Source organism: Gallus gallus, chromosome 10, assembly GCF_016699485.2.
Source record: "Gallus gallus isolate bGalGal1 chromosome 10, bGalGal1.mat.broiler.GRCg7b, whole genome shotgun sequence".
Lineage (NCBI taxonomy): Eukaryota > Metazoa > Chordata > Aves > Galliformes > Phasianidae > Gallus > Gallus gallus.
Window position 1 is genome coordinate 878,500 of NC_052541.1, and position 3,812 is coordinate 882,311.

Sequence of the window (3,812 nt, forward strand, 5' to 3'; positions counted from 1 at the left end):
TCCCTTCCGCTGCCGGCAGGCGGCAGCCGCGCCTCAGCCCGCCGTTACCTGCGGCTCCCGGAGGCGGTTTGCGCACCGTTTCCTTCGTTCCCCGTTCACGGAGAACTGGAAGATTTCTGTCTGTGACTTTGGAATTCCCTTTGGTCTCCCCTGCAGCGGGCTCTGAGCTGGCATGCCGTCTTCTCCTGGACGTTGCCTCCCCTGAGCGGCAGGTGCCGCCTCGCTCCTGAGCAGCACCTTTGATCAAAAAGCCATAGAATCACGCGATCGTTTGAGTTGGAAGGGGCCTTTAATCGTCACCTGGTCCAACTCCCTGCAGTGCACAGGGACACCCCCAGCACATCAGGTGCTAAGAGCCCCCCAGCCTGGCGCTGGGTGTCTGCAGGGATGGGGGCACCACCACCTCTCTGGGCGCCCTGTGCCAGTGCCTCGCTGCCCTTAGTGTACAAAACTTCTTATATCCAACCTAAATCTGCCCTCTCCTAGTTTGAAACCATTTCCCCTCATCCTATCACGACAGACCCTGATAAACAGCCTGTCTCCTCCTTTCTTACAGCCCCTTTAGATACTTCAGTGGCAGGCCACTCACAGGTTTCCTCAGAGCCTTCTCGCCATGCTGCTCAGCCCCAGCTCTCTCATCCTGTCCTCGTACCGAGGTGCTCCGTCCCGTGGAGCATTTCTGTGGCCCTCCTCTGGATGCACTCCAACAGCTCCACGTCTCTCCTGTGCTGAGGACCCCACATCTGGATGCAGTGCTCCAGGTGAGGCCTCACAGCGCAGAGCAGAGGGGCAGATCTCCCCCCCTCTCTCTGCTGGCCACATTTCTTTTGACGCAGTCCGTGATACATTGGCTTTCTGGGCTGTGAGGGCACAGTGCTGGCTCATGTTCAGCAGCCTTTTTGGCGGGGCTGCTCTCAATCCTTTCATCCCTTTCATCCCAGTTTGTATTGGTAGTGAAGGTTGCCTTGACTCAGGTGCAGACCTTGAAATTGGCTTTGTTGAACACCATGAGGTTCTCCTAGGCCCACTGCTCAGCCTTTCTGGGTCCCTCTGGATGGCATCCCACCCCTTGGGCCTGTCACCATGCAACGCACCTTGGTATTATCCACAAACTGATGAGGGTGCACTCGATCCTGCTGTCAGTGTCATTAAGGAAGATACTAAACAGCATCGGTCCCAGGACTGAGGGACACCAGCTGTCACCAGTCTCCACCCAGACGTTGAGCTTTTTGGTCACCAAAAGCCTTCCTGAAGGCATCCTCCATTGCTGGTAAGCACCTGCCCCAAGACTTCAGTGCAGTGCCTGCAGTCATTCCCCATGAGGCTGTGACACTCTACCCTGACTCTGGGCAAGGGTGAGGTCAGGGGGCTGACAGGTGGGGACGGTGCTTTGGGCACTAGGCAGGGCAGTGGATGTCAGTGTGTGGCAGGAGCCATGCAGCCACGCATACAAGCTGCCCCAGGGAGCTAAAAATGGATAAACAGCCACTGACTGTCCTCTTGTGCTAGGGTACAGCACCTTAAATGCGTCTCAGTTCCCAAGCCAGCAGAGAGCATCTGGCTTCACACAATGAAGCAAATTGGAAATTTGGGTCTTGAGTTGCAAGGAGACATCAAGCTGAGATTGAAATTCCTCTATCTAAATGGAAATCAGCATCGCTTCTGCCATCAGGGAGGGATCACCTGCTCCCCTCTCTGCACAGCAGAGACCACAGGCATAGCAGCTGCGCTGCCTGAATGGATGGCAGAGCTGGGGGGAGGACATTCCACATGCCAAGAACCCTGCAAGCATATCAAAATCAGCCCCCACTACAGTGACCCAACCTGGTGCCACTGCAGACGTTCAGCCTCAGTAACATTTACTGGAGCTGCCAAGACAGGAATGAGACATATTTTGATAAAAGGATCTTGCTGCTAATGGCCCTGAGCAGGACCAGCCCAGCGGGGACAATTATCACAGCACTGATAGCAGGAGCAGCAACTGCCAGTGTGAATTACCATACAGTCTGCAGGCAGACAGGGCCACAGCTGCAAGGCCTGAAGATGGCTTTTGGAAAGACCTTCAACTAAGTGGGGCACTTTGGACGACTGCACTGAGGACACCCCCGTCCTCAGTCTCTTGCCTGCTCTGGTGTAAGATGTGCCGCTTTCTGGAGTAAAACCAGAATCCACATTCCCTGCAATAAACTGCAGGAGACATAGCTCCTGCCTTCCTTACTGCTCCACCCACCAGCTCCCCTCCTGCTGGCAGCTCTCTGCACATGGTTGCCACCAGTATCACAACCAGGACTTCTTTCACAGGCATTTGTATGCCATAGCTGGAGTCATACCTTCCTCCGTTTCCCTGGTGTGAGCCTGACGGGCACATTCTGCAAGTCTTCAAGTGACAGCAGTCAACGCTGTTGAACATGTGTATGCTCCATTCTGCCCTCTGAAGTATCTCTGTGTGCTCTGATAGGACACTTTTCCCCTTTTGCTCTCCAAAGCCAAGGGCAGGAGGTAGTCATTGGCAGCCCATTAATATCCTCTGGAAAGACTTCACTTTCTGGTGTTGCAATCTGGATGGCACCTGGAGCTCTAGTTAAATGGGTGTTGTTGCCTTTCAGAGACCAGACAGTAACACTTTTGCAGCCCACAGTTTCCAGAGCAGGCCATCAGCCAGGGCAGCCTGGGGTGGTGGTGTAAGGCTGCATCTCAGCCCTTGTGTGGCACAGTTACAAGAGGCAGAGTAAAGGGCCATGGGCAGAGGAGGGTCAGACAGGCCCCACGTGTAGAAAGTAAAGGCAATTCCATGCAGCACAGAGCCTGCAGTCTGTACCATAAATTAGGAAGGAGGGGGTGCTCGGATGTCGGAACACAATGACAGTGCTTGCACACATGCAGATAACAGCACTGCACTGTGCCTGTGCGGGGGCTGCACGGCACTTCATGAGAAACCAGGACCTGCCACTAACACACGTGCAATAGATCAGGATGAGCACACGGCAGCCATGCTACTCCACATGGAGCGCCCACCCATGGCATGTGCGGTAAATTGAAGACCGCCTTGTGTGCAAGTGGCCAGTTGGGCAGACTGTGCCCCTTGGAGAGGCAGAGGCACTTGTGAGCTGCAAAGCGTGCAAAGAGGTGGAAGAGCCTACCGTGTAAATAGGGCCATGCTGTGCACCGCCAGAGATGCTGCACTGAGCACAGGCATAAAACCAGACGAGCTGTGAATGTGCAGAGGTAACCATTAATGCCCGCAGTAAATCATGACATGCTGTGCATGCGCAGAGGCGCCGTAATGCTGCATATGGGCAGTAAATCACAGTGCACCATATCTGCACAGCAAGCCTACCCTGAACACAAACAGCAAGAGAGAACGTGCATGTGCAGAGAGTCGCTGGTCCCATGCCGGCACAAAGCAGGGCTTGCTGTGCACTGCCATTTAATGGAGAAATATTCAGCATGCATACTTTTATCCTGGAAATGAAAGGCTCGTAGCTGTGTGGGTCACCAGGCTGAGCAGGGCAGAGGAACAGCGCCCCAGGCACAGCCACCAGGTGAGGACACGCTGGCAGTGCATGAGATGAGGGTCAGGTGGGAGGTACTGCATGAAATAAAGCAGGAAAGGAACAAGGTCATCTCACTGTGAAAAAAGGACCAGATTTAGGATAACCTGAAAAGAGCTTAAATAGCAAGCAAATTCAGCTGATGCGCCCCCCAGAAAAGGGAAAAGAGATTCCAACATACAGGCTTCTAAGGCTCTGAGCAGGTTTTGAAGGAAATCCAGCTTCAAGATAGGAAGGCAATTGGAAATGATTTATCACAGA